Source organism: Cryptomeria japonica, unplaced genomic scaffold, assembly GCF_030272615.1.
Source record: "Cryptomeria japonica unplaced genomic scaffold, Sugi_1.0 HiC_scaffold_1842, whole genome shotgun sequence".
Lineage (NCBI taxonomy): Eukaryota > Viridiplantae > Streptophyta > Pinopsida > Cupressales > Cupressaceae > Cryptomeria > Cryptomeria japonica.
In genome coordinates this window covers 1019-21881 of record NW_026730118.1, presented here as the reverse complement: position 1 = coordinate 21881, position 20863 = coordinate 1019, and the positions used below count along the sequence as shown (strand labels likewise).

The 20863-nt window shown below is 41.0% G+C and overlaps 1 long non-coding RNA gene across 1 annotated transcript; it reads left to right on the top strand.

The window, feature by feature from the left end:
* The first annotated feature begins 17187 nt into the window (after positions 1-17187).
* LOC131873494 (uncharacterized) lies at positions 17188-19802 on the top strand. Its single transcript, XR_009371432.1, has 4 exons — positions 17188-17322; positions 17476-17574; positions 19384-19501; positions 19602-19802. It is a non-coding gene; the product is annotated as an uncharacterized LOC131873494 (long non-coding RNA).
* The last annotated feature ends 1061 nt before the right edge of the window (positions 19803-20863 follow it).

The following is a 20863-nucleotide window of genomic DNA, read 5'->3' as shown; positions in this document are numbered from 1 at the left end:
TCAGTCAAAAGTTTGGTGTTAGGAACACCTTTAGGATTAAGAGCCTTATTTCAAACTTTAAGGCAAACACCGAACTTGACTCCCTCCTTTTCTTCATTTACTTAGTTTCTCTCATGCTCAAACCTCACCCTGATTCTCTATACACCTCTCTCTCTCTCTCTCTCATGCTAGCAAGGTAGGAAGAAGGAGAAGAGGGGTCGCTGTTGGAGACGGGGAGTGTGTGTTCACAACACAACACAATCAACAACGGAAAGGTTGGAGAAAGAACTTGCAAGTTGCTCTAGAGGATTGCATAAGGAAGAATTTGAGAAATTAACTTGCCAAGAGGAGAGGAAAACAACAAAAAGGAGAAGAGTTTTGGAGGTGTTCAAGGCAGCCAAGAGAGTTGTAGAATGAAGTTAAAAATCAGATTTTAAAAGAAGAGTGAAGACATGAACATTTGAAGGCATGAAGTTCTTAAAAACCTTGGAAATTTTTTGAATTTTGTCTATTGTTGAAATCCTCATGTATGTAATTGTTCTAGAGGAATTTTGCTGTATAAATATACAAACCTTTGTAAAATTTTGAATTTTGTCTATTGTTGAAATCCTCTAATACGTAATTGTTCTTGAGGAGCTTCATTGTATAAATATACATATGAATATAATAATGATATATGTTTTAGATTTTGTTGCAATATATATGTTAATGTGGGTTGGATGATATGTTAAGGTTGCAAGATTGAGCAATTTGATAAGATCCCCCCAAACTTGTCTGCATTAGGGTCTTACAAATTCTCTCTTTGATAACTACTGAATGGTATGAAAGGCAAAGGTTCTAATGAAAACATATTGTAAACTCTTCATCGGAATCGTTTGAAGTTACAAGGATCGGTGTGGCCTTTGATCTTATAGACCATTCCAAAATGTGCAAACCTAAGGCGTTGACAAGTGGCGGATTCTACAACTTCCTTGTGATTGATCCAAGTGCAACCAAGGAAAAAATTATAAGATAGAGGGAAGTTAAAAATCATGACTTGAGTAGATAGAGATGAGGAGCTAGAGCTTGACAAGCATTTTAAATGGTTTTGAAATTGCTAGTGGGTTGACTTAGCTTCTTTCTAAATTCAAACGAAGCTACCGATTGTAATGTCCCCAAATGGGACCCTCTTATATTCTGACCTAGAACCACAATTTTAGTGCATACTAAATACAATAGAGGGACACTATTGTCAACTAAGCTTGGTCTGGAACCTGCACAACAGGTGAGTCAACATTTCCATTATGCTATGATAGATCATATATGCAACATTCTTTATATATTGCCCGGTTTATATGAAGGATTTGTGTCATGTCCCCTCTCTAGTGCCGCTGTAGCTCAATAAACAACTCGCTAAGTGTAAGTTTTCCTCCAACACTTAGTCAATTTTATTGAATAAAGAGGAGGTTGTTTTCAATAAGGTGGCGGGGTCCATGTTCACTAAGTGACTCCTGATTTTCAGTCATGAGGATGGGGCCATTGCAATTCATTATCCAAACATTTTCTTTAGATTCCTTATCCTTTATGGAGGGGCGCTAAATACATAATTGATGAATACTTTTAAGAGAAAAGTATTATCACTGGAATTAATTAAGAAAGCCGCCTGATTTATAGGAATTAGGGTGGGCGTGGATTTTAGGTTTGATTGTCTTCTTAAGGCTGGAGAAGAGTTAAGGCGGGGATATTATTGATGATTCTGATTTTTATTATTTCTCTTTGCCTGCCTGGGACGAAAACCCCATGATAACCAACTTGGATGGCCACCCAAGGTCTACATGTTAGTGTAACTGCGTGGGATCAGCATCCAGCATCCGTTGAGGATCGCAGTAGTTTAATCAGCCATGAAGTTCAGGATTTAGGAAGTCCACAACTCATTCCAGACTTCTAGAAGTCACCGAGTTCTCAAAGTTTCATGAAGATTTCAGGGGTACAAACAGCTATTCGCGGACACTAAGTTTTGTGAGTGCTTTGGAGAATATGTAATAAGGTAGAACATGTCTTTAGACAGTAAATTTCTTAATGGTTCTGTTTATTTCATTTCCAGTTTACTTCCAGAAATCTGAAAATCAATAAAAATGTATTTGCTGCATCTAGCGTAGAGTTTTTGTTTGTTTTTGCTTGTCAAAGGATATTTTAGTGGTATCAGAGCTGGTGATCTTGCCAACCTGTTGGTGTTTTAGTATTGCATGTCAGTTTTGGCGACTACCCAGATCCTGCATGTCAGTTTGGCTACTACCCAGATAGTTGCATGTTGGTTATGAGTGTTGCATGTCACTTCTAATCAGTTGCATGTCAAAATTTATGGCTGCATGTTGTTTCTAATCAGTTACTTGTCAGAATCTATGGTTGCATGTTACCAATAATCTGTTGCATGTTAGTTTGATTTGGTTCTATGCACTCCAGAGGAGTTGGAACTCACAGATACAATACAAGGAGTAGGTTTGGGCAGCGAGAAGAAGCGGAAATTGACCCATTTGAATCAGAAATGGGTGACAGAAGGGAAGCAAGCCCACTTAGAGATTTAAATAATCAGTTGGACAATTTTTTGACAATGTTGTTTGCCTCATATGGGTAAATGATTAAACGTAGAAAGTAAATGCACAAAACATAATTGAAATATATTAAAGAACCAGTTTCTGTATTAATTCAACAGTCCATGTACATCAAGTGCTTATAACATTACACCCAGATACGACTATGATGATGACACTAAGAAGGAAAGGTATGCAATATGTAATACCCGAAGGGGTGCAACCAACCGTCGCATCCAACTGCCCTTCGGGACGACTAACTGACTGCCGTAACTCATTATTACCGACGACAACATAACATAATGATTATTCCCGGCAACATCATCCTCCCCAAGAAAAGAAGTCGTCTCTAGACGACTTAATACAAAATAGAGATGATGTTCATACATTAAACAGAACCAAGGTAGAGAACTGCAGGAATTGCTAACGCCAGTGGAGCTCGAAACTCATACACCTGCTACGTCCTTGCCTGAAAACCCTTTTTTGCTACCATTCGATGCTCAAGTGCGGATTTCACCATTATTGCATCCGCAAGGAGTTCTTTTTTCCTCGACATCACAGTCCTCTTGTGCCTAAACCAAACTTGATTGCAAAACACGGTTTTTAGTCTCAGCCTCCACCAACTGCTACTCAAATGATACTGTCTCCCTAGCCAATTTGTCCTCGATAGCCACCCGCACTGCCCTCTCGGCATCCAACTCCTAGGTACGCTGAGCTAAGTCTCACGTTACTACTGCCTCCAACCTAGTGGTCAATTCCTCTCGAGCCCTCTGTGCATCCACCAAGGCAACATCACATCCAGTCGAGACATACTCCGAGTTCCTCAAAGCGTACCATTCATGCCTGGAAGTGGCCACAACCTTTTGGCACAAAGGCTAGGAGACGCCTCAAATCCTCCATCACACTCCCCAAAGGTTGATAACTGAACTGAATAACTCCCTGATGTTGTATGACTTTGCGTTCTTGCAATGCCTTCCCTCAAACTCTGTTTGTTCGCAACCTCCAAATCCGTCTCCCTCTACGGCTTATGGCTTCCCGCCAATGCTTAGCTTCAGGCTTCTTTCTCATAGTACGGACAACCCCAATACTTACCGTGACTTCTCTGATGCCTTCGCCCAACTCAAAGAGTGTATTGTAGCCCAAAAATAAACTGGGGGTTTGGGGCAGCGCCCTCGCCGCCAACACCAATTTACCACCTTCAAAACCACACGGAAGTCCATGGCGCACATCTTTTTTGTGATATTTAAAGATGCCAAAAACCTTCTTCTCCACTCTAATTTTTTCAGCATCCCGACTCCAGACTCCATCGAATGATTTTTCAATCTGTTCATCTTTTTTTTTTTTTTTTTTTCCACGTGCCATGACCACCGTTTATCCCTGTCGTGCCGTGGTATTTTTCCTTTCACCCTCTTTTAAACCGCCGCTGCCGTGCTCCTTCAGGCCTACGGACTGTAATGTCTCGAGCCTGTACAGAGGTTATCTGTCGTACGATGGAGTGGTGAGCCGTACGGTGACTGGGTCACCCGAAGCTTGGTGTCGTACGGTGATTGGTCTCCCGTACGGTGGTTGGGAAGGTCATACGGTGGATGAATACCCGTCGAGTTCCGCCTTCAGAGGCCGGTGACTTTCGTCGACAATGGTGCACCGCACGAGGTCCCACCGCACGATGGTGCATCATACGGTGTCCCACCGCACGGTGGTGCATCGCACGGGGGTGCACCGTACGGTGTCCCACCGCATGGTGGTGCACTGGACGGTGTCCCACCGCACGGTGGTGTACTGTACGGTGTCCCACCGCATGGTGGTCGACCGTGGTGGTTCCACCTTAGGGTGTCCCATTGCACGGTGGTCTCCCGTGGTGGTTCCACCACCACTTGCAAAAAATATATATTTATTCATTTTTTTTATATATAGATATTTTGTTTTTCAATTTATTTTCCTAATCTAATTGTCCAGAGAGTATTCGGCTCGGGTCCCGTGCTTCTGGGATCGCTCTTCATCCTTCTCGGTTTGCCTCGCCCGAGAGTCTCCCGCTTTGGTCCTGTGCCTCTCGAGTCGCTTGCCCGGCCTCTCGGGTCCCCTTCCATCCTCTCGGGTCCCCCTCTGGACTCTCGGGTGTCTTTCCAGCCTCTTGGGTCCCCTGCGCGCTTCTCGTGGTAGGGTTTCAATTTGGACCCGTTGATGGCAAGTTTATTTTCAATGGCCATCCGAAGATCTGGAACCATAAATTCTACAGGAACCACGCTCTCCTTCCTGTACATAAGAAGAAGAAGAAGAAGAAGAATAAAGATTTTGAAGGCTGCGACCTTCCGCACAGGGTTCCAATCGTTGCCGACACGAATGATCTTGGGATTATCTATGTCACCGAGGTTTGTCTCCTTCAATTTTACCTCTTGATACCTGATGGGTTCTTCCTTTGGGAACTAGTGTGCGGTGGTGTCACTCACACGGGCGTCTCCCTTCCAATATTCCGGCAGGTACACCACCTCTGTTACTTGCTCTGGTTCCTCTACTTCAAGCCTGTAGCTCTGGAACATTTCGTAATCCTCCATTTGCCAGTGAAAGAGCCCGTTCAAGGACCCCGTCTCATCCTCGGAGCACTCTCCTAGTTTGAGAATCCCTTCGTCGTTGGGCTCCTTGCAGCCCCGTCCTTCGTCCCTCAGGTCGCCTTCTCCTTCACCCTCCGATTCCGAAGATGATGCCAGTTCCTCACTAACCAACTGCGTCCCAAGGTCTATGATAAACTTCCTCCATTCTCCATAGACAGAGTGTTCTTCTTCCAGTTGTGGGTGGCCTTGGCTGCCACCAGCCACCCTCTCCCTAAGATCGCATCATACCCTTTTTTCTTTAGTGGGATTACCACGAAGTCCAGTATGAAGGGTTGCGTCCCGATGGTAACTTGCTGGCCCATCAGTGTCTCGATGGGTTTGATTCCATGTTGATCTGCTCCCAGCAGATTGAATGTAGGTGGCCACAGCGTCGACTTCCCCAACTTCTGCCAGGTTTCTTTTGGAAGAACATTCACTCCCGATCCACCATCGACGATGGTATCGGTTAGAATAGTGCCAAGGATACCCATCTCCACAATGGCTGGGTTCCTTCCAGCAGCATGGGATCTATTGCAGACCCCCTCGGAACATCCGTGCGGTGGTTGGTATTGGTGCGTGGTTGGGAGAGATTATTCAGCAATGCCGTTCGTAATTGAGGCATCGTCTAGAGGAGATCGTGTACCTTCACAGGCACCTCCAATTTTAAAATTTGATTTAGTATAGCCTCCTCCGCCTCCGGTCCGCTGGAAGTACCTGCTGTACCCTTTGCCTTCACTCTCTCTTGTATCTCTTTCTCAATTTCTTCCCGTGCTTCCCGTGCTTCCCGTACCCTTCGCTTCTCTGTCTCTGGGTCTGGGCACGTTGCTTGTTTGGTTTGGGCGTGGGTTACGACCAACACTTCCTCTTCTTTGGTTTCCTCGATATTGAGCAAGTTGATGCCGGTCTTCGGGCAGGTGGCGTCTTCGTGGTCTCCTGGTCCGCACCATTTGCACAAATATTGTGTGGCCTCTCCCTTCGAGCAGTCTTGGGCGAAGTGCCCCCACTGGCTGCATGCTCTGCATTGTATCATCGGTCGGCCTTTGGAGTCGTATTGGATCCGACTCCTTGTATTGTTATTGTTGTTATTGTTGTTTCGCCCTCCCCTCCAGTTATCTCGGTAGCCTCCCGATGTTGCATTGTTGTTTGCCTGGGAGCTGTCGATACCGCTCGATGTAGTTGGTTGTTCCTGCGTAAGCAATACTTGTTGGTTTCGCGTTTTCATGTTGTATGGGCACTCCTTGATGGAGTGTCCCATCACTTGGCAAATCTCGCAAAAGGCCGTCTTCGGACAAGTACCCTTCATATGTCCTTCCTCTTTGCACTCCGTGCACCATACATCCCCTTCGGTCTGACCCATGCTTCTCATTGCTTTAAATTCTCTCCTCATTCGCTCCATGTCTTTCTGGAGTGCTTCACCTTTTTGCCGGACTCGCCATCCCTGCTGCTTCCCTCAGAAGAGTCATCATCCTCGGACGAGCTATCCTTCTTCTTTTTCTTCTTAGATGTCCTGGTCTCTCTCTCGAGATCCATCGCTCTATCATATGCATCTTCGTACGAGGTTGGTGGAACAATTTTCATCTTCTTCCGGAGGGAGTGTTTCAGTCCCTCCACGAACCATCTCTTTTTCAACCCATTCTCTGGTTGACTCTCCATTTTCCCCAACAGTTCCTTGAGCCGTCGACTATAGGCTCAGACCGTCTCGTTCTTGTTCTGCTTTGTGCCATAGATTTCGGCTACTATTTCATTGTCATCTCTGAGGAGGCGGAACTCTATCTCGAAATCCTTCTTCAGGTTGGGCCATGTGCCGACTTTGGCCTTATCCGTATCAGAGTACCAGTCGATGGCCACTCCCCTTAAGGTTGCTGGAAATTGTGTTACCCATTCGTCCTGGTCGGTAACACCGTTCGCTGACCATATGGTTTCGCAAGTGCGGCAATGGCGGACAGGATCTTCCTTCCCGTCGCCGTTGAACTTTGGCAGCTTCTGTTTACTTGCCATCCCACCGCTGGGTCTCGCTCCTCCGGTGCCTTGTGTGCTTGTACCTGGTGATCCTCCGCCTCCACCTCCTGCACTTGACCCTCCACTCACTCGTGGGTCCTCTGGAGAAGGTTGTTGAACCTGAACCGAACAAATTGCCTCCCGTACAGTACCCTTGTGCTCCCCCGGCACCGTCGGCCATACCGTCACCTTTGGTCGTCTCCCTCCGGTTGGTTGTCTCCCTCCGATTGTCCTCTGAAATGGACAAGTTCTTTAGTAGGTCTCTGGTAGCATCGATCAGGTTTAGACTTCGCCTTGTTTGTTCCACCAACTCTTCGCAACTTCATACCCTACGGTGGTATTCTGGTGAACTATAGAGTTCTCCTTCAACACCCTCCGTGACTCCTAGGTTCACTTCGGGCATCCCTACGACAGTGTAGAAAGTGTAATTCTCTCCGTCTATCTCTGCCTTTGCAACCTCCGTGACACCTCCTAGGTTCCCTTCAAGCAACCCCTCGGCCGGTCGTCCCTCGGCAAGTTGCCGTAGCCTACGCCTCCGTTCTATTTGCTGTTTGAGATTCAATGCTCTTTGTGCCACATCCCATTCGTCACTTTGTATCTTTTTATTTTTGTCCTTATTTAGTATATTGGGCATAAATCACTTCCGTACATAGCAAGCACACACCATGTACACAAAAAAAACAAACAAACTTTTATTATTTTCCCTTTTGGCCACAATTTATGTCAACATTGTGTCGGGATTATTACAAGGTTCAATTTTCCCTTCGCCTCTTGCCATCACGCTTTGCGTCCCAACGACGATTGTTTTCTTCGTACTGTCGGAGGACCTGTTGGCGTCGCTCCTCACAGGCAATCTCCTCCAGGCGGGTTTGCTGTGCCAGTGATGCCTGTGCAAGCAACTGGGGGAGGTGGTTCATCAACCGATTCGCTGCGGGGCTAACTTCCAGTGTGGTCCACACGGCACTTGTTGGGACATCAGCCTCCGTGGCCTCTCTTCGGACGTAGGTCTCGATGGCCACCTGAAGCAGGATTGAGAATTCGCTCGTTGCAGTGTCTTCTCCGTTGTAGAGCTCCATTTGTGCGTCGTCGGCCTCTGGGTTGATCTCACCAACGGGTAGGCCCATCGTGTCTGTACGTCATCCGCTCCTTCCTTTCCCGAGTGTGTCTAGGCAATGGCGCCAAATGTTTGCCACATACAGGTAAACGATTAAATGCAGAAAGTAAATGCACAAAACATAATAGAAATATATTAAAGAACCAGTTTTTGTATTAATTCAACAGTCCATGTACATCAAGTGCTTATAACATTACACCCAGATATGACTATGATGATGACACTAAGAAGGAAAGGTATGCAATATGTAATACCCGAAGGGGTGCGACCAACCGTTGCGTCCAACTGCCCTTCGGGACGACCAACTGACTGCCGTAACTCATTATTACCGACGACAACATAACATAATATGACAACATAACATAATGATTATTCTCGGCAACAAATGTTTGCTCACCAACAACAACAGACAATGCAGTAGTTTCAAGACAGAATGATTGCAGCCATGGGACAACTGAGATCTGGTCGTTCTCGATCAAGGAGGTCTAGTAGTCATCATAGCCGTGATAGTAGACATCACAGCCATGATAGTAGACATTCACAGCCGTGAAAGTGGTCCTCATAACCGTGAAGGTAGTCGACATAGCCGTGGCGAAACAGGACCCAGAAACCAAGACGGAACGGCTTTCAATGTGGTAAGGACAGCAGACACAAAGTCTGATCGATCATTGCGTTCCAATTTCTTACCTCGACAAAACGGAATGGAGCCCATCTTGGAAGAAGAAGTAGACACTCAAATCACAGATGATATCTTGATGGCACGAAATGAATATATGCAGCTGCCAGCTGATGTAAGGCAGCTAATGAACTTAAATCACTTCATGAACCAGCGTAGGGACAAGGCTAGGAATCGTTTGGAAAGACTAGACTGGAGGCCTAGAGGACTAGTGAGGCAAACCTTCCCGCCATTGGAATACAAAGATGCCTTGAATAAGATAAATATACCAACCTTTGATGGAACTAGAGAATTATCAGCAAGATCATGGGTTCACAAGTTGGATACCTTCTTGCCACTCAAACCTATGGAAGAGGAAAAAGAAATCCAGGTTGCTACCATGCACTTGGAAGGGGTAGCATATGACTGGTGGCATCATGAACTCATTTCCTAGGACCATGCCATGATTCAATCATATGAATAATTTGTTAATAGGTTGATTACCCGTTTTGACAGGAAGGATATAGAGGTATATTACAGGGAGTTGGCCTAGTTGAAGCAAACCGAACAGCTTGAAACATATATCAATGAATTCCAGAAGATTGTAGTAATGGTTCCAGATATGCCTCAGAAGAGGGTCACAATGCTCTTTGTGGAAGGTCTCAGTGACAAACTAAAAGATCTAGTGAAAGCTCATAGACCTAGTTTGCTTGATGATGCTATTGGTTTGGCAATGGATTTGGAGATTACAACTCCATATCAGCCTCCAAAGAAAGAGTTCAGCTCTTGGAAAAATGATAAAAAGGGCCAAAGTCAGCAAAAAAACACAAGTTTTAATCAGCCAGAAGCATACCTTCAAAGGTTGACCAAGAGTCACGAAATGAACTACAGAGGAAGAAACTATGTTTCTCTTGTAAAGAGCCTTGGGAACCAGGACACCGCTGCCTTGGAAAAGGTAAACTTCATTTGATTGAAGTGCATTCAGAGGAGGAAAGTCAGGATGAAGTAGAGGACAATTATGAGGTAAATAACACACAAGGAGATCAGCCGAAACAGATTGAGTTGGAAGACACTATTGTTAGAGAAAACCCACACATAGCTACTCTTTCAGGCATTCCGAGAGGTAGACCTTTCCGACTGAAAGGAGTCCTTAAGGTGCAGCGAATGGTATGTTTAGTGGACAGCGGTGCCACTCATAACTTTATTGATGAGGGCTTAGTCAGTAGACGAGGACTACAAGCAGAAGAATTTCCGGGATTTAATGTGATTGTGGCAGATGGTTTTCCCTTGAGTTGTACCCGTGTCATACCACAGCTGAAAATTCAGATGGAAGACTATACCTTAACAGGAGACTTCTATGTTCTTGGTCTCAGTAATGTGGATGCTATTTTGGGTCTACAGTGGCTTGAATCATTAGAGAGGTATGTTCAAGACTTCAAACAGATGCAGTTAGAGTTTATGGTTGAAGGTAAGAAAACCATACCGAAGGCTATGGCAGATGGAGGACCAAGAGTGGTCTCAGCAAAACGAATGGAAACCCTCTTCTGCCATGATGACATTGAGTGGGCAGCTCACTGCTCTGTTTCTAACAATGCTGCCACAAATAAGGAACCCTCTTACCATGTTGATATACAATCTATGTTAGATAAACATGGTGTGGTGTTTGGAGATATTCCTCCAAGATGTCCTCTTGATAGGGGATTTGAGCATGTGATTGAGCTGGAAGAAGGTTCAAAACTAGTTATAACCACTCCTTATAGGCATCCTCGTCACTTCAAAGAAGAGATCAAAAAAACAATTAAGGAGTTTCTGAAGATGGGACACATACGGCCAAGTTCTAGCCCTTCTGCATCTTCAGTAGTGCTGGTCAAGAAAAAAGATGGCACATTACGTATGTGTATTGATTATAGGGCACTGAACAAAAGAACTATTAAGAATAGATATCCTATACCCAGGATAGATGAACTTTTGGATGAGCTGCATGGTTCAGTTTTCTTTTCCAAAATTGACCTATAGTCAGGTTATCATCAGATAAGTGTGAGGGAAGAAGACATTCAGAAAACAACATTCCGCTGTCATTTTGGGCACTTTGAATTCCTTGTCATGCCCTTTGGTCTCACAAATGCACCAACAACTTTTCAATCTTGTATGAATCACGTTTTCCGTGAGCAGTTGAGGAAGTTCGTATTAGTATTTTTTGATGATATACTAATATATAGTAAAACTTGGGAAGAACATTTGCAGCATTTAGATACTGTTCTAAGTATCATGGAACAACAATCATTGTTCGCTAAAACTTCCAAGTGTGAGTTTGGAATGTTAGAGATTCTTTATTTAGGACACGTGATTGGTGTTGAAGGGGTAAAAGTTCATTAGGAGAAGATACAAGCAATCGTAGATTGGCCACCTCCTAAGAACATTTCTGATTAGAGAGGCTTCTTGGGCTTATGTTGCTACTATAGAAGATTTGTACAAGGCTTTTCCCAGTTAGCTTCTCCCTTGACTGATCTTACAAAGAAAGGGGCTTTTCAGTGGTCTACAAAGGCTCAGGTTATCTTTGAGAAGCTCAAGGACATCATGAGCACATGTCCTGTACTAGCACTCCCTGACTTCACGAAGCCTTTCATTGTGGAATGTGATGCTTCAGGACAGGGAATTGGAGCGATGCTGATGCAAGAAAGACATCCTATTGCGTTTGAGAGCAGAAAGCTCAAAGATCCAGAGAAATTGTACTCTACCTATGACAAAGAGATGTTGGCTATCATGGCCAAGTTTCGACAGTATTTGGTGTGTGCAAAATTCACTGTTAGGACTGATCATAATAGTCTGAAGTATTTTTTAGAGCAAAAAGATCTCAATGAACGTCAACAAAAGTGGGTAAGTAAGATTCAAGCATATGATTTTGAGGTAGAATATATCAAAGGAAAGAAAAATGTGGTTGCTTACGCACTTTCTAGAAGACCCACTCTATGTTCACTTTCAGAAATTTCTGCTGATTGGAAATCGCAGCTGCTGTCCGAATACACTAAAGACTCCTTTGCTTGTGATATAGTGGATGGAAAGGTACATGATGATAGGTATGTCGTTGTGGGGGAAGTAATATATTACAAAAACAGGATCTACCTTGTACCGGGGTCTAGACTAAAGTAGAGAGTTATGAAAGCGTTACATGACTCACCTCTGGCTGGACATCAGGGGTTTTTCAAAACTTATAGGCAAGTAAGAGAGAGATTCTCTTGGAAGGGACTTAAAGATGATGTGCTACAGCATGTCCGTGAATGTTTGACATGACAGCAGAATAAGGGAGAGCACACTTTTCCGGTAGGTCTTTTACAACCATTACCCATTCCAGAACAAAAGTGGGAGGGGATATCTATGGATTTCATCACAAGACTTCCACGAGTACAGGGAAAGGATTGCATTTATTTAGTGGTGGATCGACTAACAAAATATTCCCATTTCTTCGCCATTGCTACAGATTACTCAGCTTCTCAGGTTGCTGATTTATTTTTTCGGGAAGTATTCAGAATGCATGGTCTCCCTAAAACCATTGTCAGCGATAGGGATAGCAGATTTATTGACATATTTTGGCAGGAGTTATTCCGCTTGGCAGGGACAAAATTGACACCCAGTACCAATTATCACCCTCAAACGGATGGGCAGACCGAAATTGTAAACAAATGGGTTGAAGGCTATCTTAGAAACTACATTTCAGGACAGCAATGTGCTTGGGTCAAATGGTTGCATTTAGGTGAGTATTGTTACAATACTACCTACCACATGACTATTGGGATGTCTCCGTTTAAAGCGTTGTATGGGTATGAAGCTTTGTCATTTATAGATTTGGTTTTTGATGATAGCAAAGTACCCCGAGCAAAAGAAACCATACAAGGTTACCAAGACATTCTCAAAGCATTGAAGGACAATATCTCACAGGCTCAGAACCAACAGAAAATGTATGCAGATAGACATAGAGTCGAGAGGACCTTTCAGGTAGGAGACTTGGTTTTCCTACGCTTGCAGCCCTATAGGCAGTCTTCTTTGAAAAGTAGTGGAGCGGAAAAGTTGAAACCACGGTTTTATGGGCCATACAAGGTGCTAAGGAAAATTGGAGAAGTTGCATATGAACTTGAACTACCAGTGGCCAGTAGGATCCATAATATTTTCCATGTGTCTTGCTTAAAGAAAGCATTGGGGCAGCAAATAGTTACCTCTCCTGAATTGCCACCATTGGATGAAGAGGGGAAGTTGATTCTTGAACTTGAGGGTATTGCAGATTGGAGGGAAAAGAAGTTAAGGAACAAGACTGTTTGTGAATATCTAATTAAATGGAAAGCGTTACCATTGGATGATGCTTCTGATGCTTCTTGGGAAGGTGAGGAGATACTACAGCATCCAAACCTACGATTGCTTGTGGACCAGCAATCTTGGGAAGAGAGGACTGTCATGTCCCCTCTCTAGCGCCGCTATAGCTCAGTAAACAATTCACTAAGTGTAAGTTTTCCTCCAACACTTAGTCGATTTTAGTGAATAAAGAGGAGGTTGTTTTCAATAAGGTGGTGGGGTCCATGTTCACTTAAGTGACTCTTGATTTTCAGTCATGAGGATGGGGCCATTGCAATTCATTATCCAAACATTTTATTTAGATTCCTTATCCTTTATGGAGGGGGTGCTAAATACATAATTGATGGATACATTTAAGGGAAAAATATTATCACTGGAATTAATTAAGAAAGCCGCCTGATTTATAGGAATTAGGGTGGGCATGGATTTTAGGTTTGATTGTCTTCTTAAGGTTGGAGAAGAGTTAAGGTGGGGATATTATTGATGATTCTGATTTTTATTATTTCTCTTTGCCTGCCCTGGGACGAAAACCCCATGATAACCAGCTTGGACGGCCACCCAAGGTCTGCATGTTAGTGTAACTGCGTGGGATCAGCATCCAACATCCGTTGAGGATCGCAGTAGTTTAATCAGCCATGAAGTTCAGGATTTAGGAAGTCCACAACTCATTCCAGACTTCTAGAAGTCACTGAGTTCTCAAAGTTTCATGAAGATTTCAGGGGTACAAACAGCTATCCGCGGACACTAAGTTTTGTGAGTGCTTTGGAGAATATGTAATAAGGTAGAACATGTCTTCAGACAGTAAATTTCTTAATGGTTCTGTTTATTTCATTTCTAGTTTATTTCTAGAAATCTGAAAATCAATAAAAATGTGTTTGCTGCATCTAGCGTAGAGTTTTTGTTTGTTTTTGCTTGTCAAAGGATATTTCAATTTGACAACTCTTTCTTTCCCTACACTTGTCCCCATTATGGAGCTTAAGGAGAACCACACAAGGCGCCTCGAGTCTATCCCTCTCCAACAAGCCCGAGAGCACCAAGGACCTCGTCAACTTGGCCTCTTGGCCCACACTCGGGGTTGGTGTACCTGCTGGAGCCTAGTGCTTTTGCTTCCTTGTATTCGCCTTCCATAATTGGATGGTGAGATTGAAAGGTATTACAAACTCCAATATATAATTTACTTAATTGTCATATGAATAGTTAGTGATAGAAAGGCACTATTACACTGTCATATATATTGCAGTCTATATTAATATTACTATTAAATTCTGCATAAGAACATTATCAGGCGTTATATATTAAGCATACATATTAAGCACTTCCCCATGCATACCACCAAGAACAAGGATGTTACTGCCTGTAACTTAATAACAGTTCTGATCTGATCTGATTGATTCCCTTTAGTGTTCTCAGAATGACCAGAGAACAATGATCTTATCATTTAGTGTTATCATAAATAGCAATTGAATGTTATTCATACTATCTAGTGCTATCAGAAGAGAACAGTGATCAGATTATTTAGTGTTAACATAAATAACGAATGAATATGATTCATACTGTCTAGTCCTCTAGACTAGAACAGTGATCATGTCATTTAGTATCATCATAAATAACAAGTGAACAATATTCAGACTAACAATAGAACAGAGATCGTAGTTGGCAAGTGAATGGTAACAATACTGAACCCATAGGTTGTTGTGAACAAGATTAAATTTATTCTAATTCTTGCTGAGTGTTACTGTTTGTTACATAACATTAGTAGTGTATCAGATCATACCTGGAGTCTTTCTTATGGCTTAGAGGCAACTTACAATTGCTGTGGCGGTCTTAGTTACTTCTGTTGTGTGAGATATCATTCTCCCGATTTCTTTCTTATTTCCTCCGATGCCTTTTTTTTTCTGAACTTTCCACCCCCTTTTCCTATCCTCCCTCTCGATGCTTTATAGGAGCAAGGGAGGGTGATGACTCAAGGAAGAGTCACCACTATTCAAAGGGGCTGACTTTTCCAAGGAGTTGCTGCCTTAGGATCACATGGGACCCCTTTGGAGATTAGGGGACCCATTTATTAATTTATTTCATCCAAAACATTTCATGAATACCATCATCTAATAAATATTAATTAATTAATAATATTATCAAACAAATATTCATTAATTAATATTTATCAAATAATATCATCAAACAACATTAATAAAATAAAATATTAATTAATTAATAATAATATCAAACAAACATTCATTAAAATATTAATTAATTAATATTGATTGCTATATTTATTTTATTTGCACATAATGAATATTTAAATTAATAAATAAACAATTAACAATATTTTAATTGCTATATTTAAGTTATATTCTTTGATTGGAAGAAAATATGATGATCAAGGACGGGGCATGACGCCGATGCCCCTAAACCTTCATCAGCAAGGATGCCTTTGACTTGCAGATGACTTTTATGTCTCCAGTGAAGACATTGATCAAAAGAGGTGGACAATCACCTTGGTATAGGATCTTTTCGGAACTCATTGTTTGAATAGGAAACTTCAAAGACAAAGTTTGTTCAGTAGTGCAATTGATCTCAATGGAAAGGTCCACATTATTGCAGGATAATTTAATTATTATCGTGTAATGTGGAATTTTGGCTAGCTAAAGGTGGTCCTAGAATGTTCATTTTGGTCAGTGTTTTCATAAGCATTTTAAAGACTATAGTGCTCTGGAAATCTCCTCTCAAGTTTAAGGAATGGGCCTTTGTGGAATAAGATGGTCAATTCCACAATGATGATGGTGATGAATAAATTAAGCACCCTTTATCCTAATGTCAACCTTCGCAATTCTGGACTCTTTCCAACTGAAGTGCCTGTGCAATCCATGGACTCTACCAATAGAAGTGCCTAGGAAAGAAGTAATAAGTTTGAAACAGATCAAGATGACAAATAATTTAAATGTAAATCTCCCATTAGGACAAAATTTGAGAGAGATGCTTTTCCAAAATTTGTTTTGGAACAGCATTTATTGAGAGTAATCTTGGACGACAGCCATAAACTTGAATCTTCATGAGAGTGAGTGGGAGAAATAAATTAATTTAATTGTCTTCCCAGCCTTTAGATTAGCATATACTCATTTAGAAGGCTATAATGGGTTCAAGACTCCAGTCTGTCACGTTGCAGCTAGCTGACATTAGTCTGATATTAATTTTTTCTGATGTGTGATAATCACTTTCATAAAAATAGAAGGCCCAGCAAATCAGATGCGTCCACAAACCCCTCCCAGGTGTACCAGTCCAATAAAACCAAATGTTTCTTGTGAGCACTTTCCAACAAATAAGCAGATATAAAAGTAAAGAAGATGAAGTCCTGATCCTTTACCCTGTTTTTGCCTCCTGCAAATATTCCAAAGATATCATACCCAGTTTTGTTTTTGTATATGCTCTTTGTATTTGTAGTCCATTTCTGTTCTCAAGCTTGTCTATGTTTCTCCTTCTCAGGGTGCATATTTTTAGTGCCTTTTTGGCGTTGGCCCCAGTTTGAGTCAAACAATTTCAAAGCTAAAAGCTGCTAAAACAATATCTATTCAACAATAGGTACGCTCATGGTCTCCTGCAGTATATTAGAGGGATATTGTAGAAGCACAATCAGGAATCGGCTCTGTACTATTTGAGTAATTGTAACAGTGGTTTGTTATCACATTTTAAATACAGTTCTATGGTTAAGTTTTCAAGTCGAGGAGTGAATTTGTTTTATAACACAATGTGTTATTCTATGCAATCTTTGTGGTTATCAATGCAATATTCACCTTGTTTTCAGCTCTAATTATATGGTAGCTAATGGAATGGATCCACTTTTCCATTCCTGACATTGAAATGTTTTCTATCTTTTCTGCATCATGCATTTTCTGCTTGCCTTTAGATGCTAATTTGTGCTTTCTCTGTGATCACTAGATGCATGTGCTTGGCTCACTGGTATTGACCTCTCTCATCCACCTTACTATCTGTTATACTGACACAGTCGGAGACTCTTTTACCCAAAGGATTTACATATGGTGGCTAATGGAATGGACCCTCTCTTCAATTCCTGACATTGTAATTTTGTGTATTTAGTTTGCATCTGACATTTTCTGCTCGCCATCAGATGTTCTTTTTTCACTTTCATTGTGATCACTAAATGGATGTGCTTCACTCTGCCACTGGAATTCACCTCATCTGACCCCCTTACTATCTGTTATACTGACACAGTTGGGAGACCGTTACCAAAGGATTTACATATTGGTCAAATGTCAAGGAAGAGTGTCAACATTTATTTTGATGTTTTCCTTCTGGAAGTTTATCATCACAGTATGTTCTTATCGACCATATTTAAGTCTCTTTTGTAAATACGCAAATAAGTGTAGATCAATGTGTTAGAATCTGTGATTAACAAAGTGATGAAGTGGATAAATAGAAGTTGGCATTTCTGTCTGATCTCTGTATATATTGTATTCTAAGATCTGTGTAGATTTAGGTTATATTTGCTGTTCTATTATGTGCTAGGATTTTGAGTTGAATATGAATAGCAACACATCAGAATTTTATAATTTATCTCATCTGCCTCTCGCTAGGTTGGTGGACATGCATGTGGACTAACAAGAGTGTTGTGCCTCAGTTAAAAATAAGATAAATCACAATTGCATTGTTTATAAAACTACAAACCATTTACATGTGTTCCACCCTAAAACATCAAGAAAAGCCATGGATATGAACCTCAGTTTAATTAATGCTAATTGTCACAATACCTGGTTTGACATCCATGATATATCAAGATCAATGAAAAAGATTATATTTTAGCCAAACTGGAAACCCTCCAACTTCTAGAAACCTTTTCTCATAAACTATAGTCATTCATTTTCCTTGCAATAACATGAAAATGGTCTTGCTAAATTCTAGGAATACCAATGAATTTGAGTGATCTAGCTCCCCACCTAGAATGAGAGATCAAAGCTATCAAACCACATTCTTTTCTGGCGTTCATGTTCTTTGTATCTGAAAAGTGAGGATTTGAAAGTGCTCATGAAAAGCTTCTCTAATTTCTTTGGAGTTTCATATTGTTCTAATATCCTTTAAATGAAAGGATAATTCTGTTAGCTGACTATTTTAAAAATATCAAAGAACTTTTTGGATATTTGCTGATCCTATATAGTCCAGTTTTGCATTGATTCATCTTTTAACCTCTGGGCTTATACCTTCACTATCCTCATCTTAGACAAGGTTTGCAAATTAAGCAATGCCGTCTTTTAGTGTAATATTCGGGCCGTCTGATTCTAATATGTTTTTTTATGCTTAACCATGATTTTATGTCTCTTTCTTTGGCTCTCCCACCAAACATTGTCTGTCCTTATGTGTTAATTGGATAGCAATTTGTCACATAGTTTCTATTGCTTCAATGAAGTATTTTGCCTTTACTTTTCTGCCCTCTATCAAAGATAAGTAGGAAACAATGCACTGGAAGGTAATACTTAGCTTCCCTAGGTCTTCAGTCAACTCATGGAAAGGAACAACAGAATCTTCATGTTCATTGCATTAATTGAAGGCTATATATGCTAATCATTAATGTTCCATGGGGATTTTCTAGAGTGCCATGTATTGAATCTGAATAGGTTGTTGGTTGCCTCAAGTATCCTGCATGATCATTGACACCAGGGGAACCCATGGTTTTCTTTGCTCTCTTTAGATTTGATCATAAATGTTTAAATGTTGGTCTTTTTGTTTTGCTTAGTTTTCATTTAGTTCTAGGATGCTTTTCTTACTTTATATATGACTGAATATTTAATCTTTTTGTTGTCTCTTTTATCAATTAGGTCAGAATACTGAACATGCCTGATTTAAATTTTTTAATTAGTTGCTCTTGGGTTGAATTTCCATCTCTTAACAGATATTGTATCTTATGCCTTATAATATACTTCAGAATAGTCTAGCATCTAAATCACTAAATAGTTTCAATAGTCATTTTGCATTGACATTACCACTTATAAGTCATTTAGAAAATTCAGATTAGAACTTCAACTAGTCACCCTATATGTCTATGAGTTTATGTACATATCAGCATATAAATATCAGTGGTTCGATATAGCTGATTCTTACAAGTGTCTTCTCTGACTTGATTTACAGATCATTGATGGATATTGTAGATAAAGTAAATGAGCTATGTGAGGAAATGTCAGAACAAGTTTTATCAAGCTTGCATGATGTGCAAAAGAACTTACATTTCTGGCAGACTCGTGCAAAGGTCTATACTTTATAATGCCACAAACAGATTAGCTTCTCCTTTTGGTGTCCATAAATAAAAAATTTAATCTATCGTATTTGGTTTGTTTTGAGATTGTCAGGGAACAGATGCTGAGAAATTGCATTTTATGGTTTTTGAAAGAGGGCCATGGGCATTCTTTGAAGGAACTGCACAAATAATACGTGGATTTCTTATTGAGGGTTCTCCTGTGAAGCATTTGAGTCTTGCTGCTGCTTCTCAGATTTCAGAAAGAGTTGCAGAACTGACAGCATTACAATGCTATCTTGCAACTTTTCTTGCTCAGGTTTTCAGAAAACACCTTTTAATTTATATAGATTTGAATCTCTCTTTAAATGCTGCAAAATATTTTCAATTAGTGCTATTTTTCTTGCTCAGTTTATTATTATCTTTGTGGTATCCACTTCCTCTCTGTCTACTTGTGCACCTTTTATTGTTCAGGCTTGTTTGACTATTCTTTAGTGAATTTTGTGCACAGTATGCTCTTCAATTTTTTGATGTTTTCCAGTTTTCTGTCTTATGTCATCCTTTAGGAATTGATACTAAGTTAATTATTGATAACGTTGAATGATATACTATTAAATAAAAGGGAATCAGTCCTGCAATTACATTATGGTGACTGACTTTAATAGCCACTCCAAGAAACGAATCAAGAAAACTAAACAGCTAGCCAAGAACTATCAACAAGGAATGAACCTTTGTATTGATTGGGAAAACTAATTTTCACTGTCAGACATTTTGAGCCTTAGTTTCTTCCCCTTTTATGGGGCGCCTCTAGGATTCTCCTCCTAGAAATTTCTTTGTAAATTGGTGTACTCTTGAGTCCCATTTACCTACTTTTGGTTATCTGTTGACATTAATATAATTTCTTTCTATCTTTTTTTCTCATCAACTGTCACTTCCACCTCAGCCTGATGGAATCTCTATGAGCTCAGACAAATAAGTATGAAGCATCGGAAATATTTAATGATCTCAATGATGGCAATGCACAAGTGAGAAGCATAAATCAAAGAAGCAAACATCTGCAAAAAATCGCGATTATACTTGATTAATCGGGAGTCAGGGAGTTTGCCGATTTTTTCCCCGAAAAAATCGGATTTAATCGGTCAACCCTAGGTCAACAATTTTTCTGAAAAAATCGCCAAAAAAAAGTGAAAAAACCTCAATTTAAACCCCAAAAAAGGCGAAAAAATAGGTAACCCTAAACGGAGTGAAAACGACGAAAATTGCCTCGTTTCGCGCCTATTTTCCACGATCACAAAGCAGATAGGAGTCGAGGGCAGACGGAAATTATTTTCTTCAAGTCTAGTGCCTAGCGTTTGCTTAATTTCGGCCATGAATTTC